Here is an 821-nt window from a genome sequence, read left to right on the forward strand (position 1 = left end):
ACAGTACATCCAGGTCTGCTTGACACAACAATTTGGAAGTTTTTGTGGTTGCTGCACAAGGAACAGATGTAAGAAGCAAAGTGACCGAGCACCTCCCGTCCCCTGGACTTGCCTTACGTCAGATTGAAGACTGCACTGCAGCGGAAAGCACATACTGCAGCAACGTTTTACGGTAAAGGCAGGTCAGCAAGGGTTAAATCGGAACATTAAATATAATAAAGTCATTAAATGAAGTTTTCTTTCAGTAGAAGAGTCACCCAAGCTTCACTGCACAGTGCTGTCAGTTTAACAAAAGCCGGGGTAGGGGACTGGATGGGGTTAAGGCCTGCAGCTGCCTGAACTTTACACCACGGCATGCTGCAATATGTGCCTATACATTTAATTTTTAGAGTCTTATACCCCGAGCCTCACAAGTCACACGAAGTCTGAAAATAACATCCCTGTAGGCTGTATTTGCTCTCTCATTGTCCCAGATAAAAATGCAGAACTGTTAGGCAACAGAGCCCTGTAATTACAAAGGAATGTAAATAATTACAATCATCGAGTGTCAGAATGCTGGTGATCCCTGAAGCCTCAAGCTGAGCCAATCACACAGAATTATTGTACAGGAATTTTACTTTGTATAGAAGAGGATAGGTTTAAATTACCATTTTTGCTGCCTATCAAATGAAATTTCCCTTAACTTCTTGCCCCAAAGATGTAATATGACAAATTGACGAATAAAAATAAAACCCCTGGGGTATCCAATACCCCATAATGTTATTTTCCCACCATGAACACTGACGGCGTTGTCCCATTTCATCCAGTTACATAGTAAATCA

This window comes from Pyxicephalus adspersus, chromosome 7 (genome assembly GCF_032062135.1).
Source record: "Pyxicephalus adspersus chromosome 7, UCB_Pads_2.0, whole genome shotgun sequence".
NCBI lineage: Eukaryota > Metazoa > Chordata > Amphibia > Anura > Pyxicephalidae > Pyxicephalus > Pyxicephalus adspersus.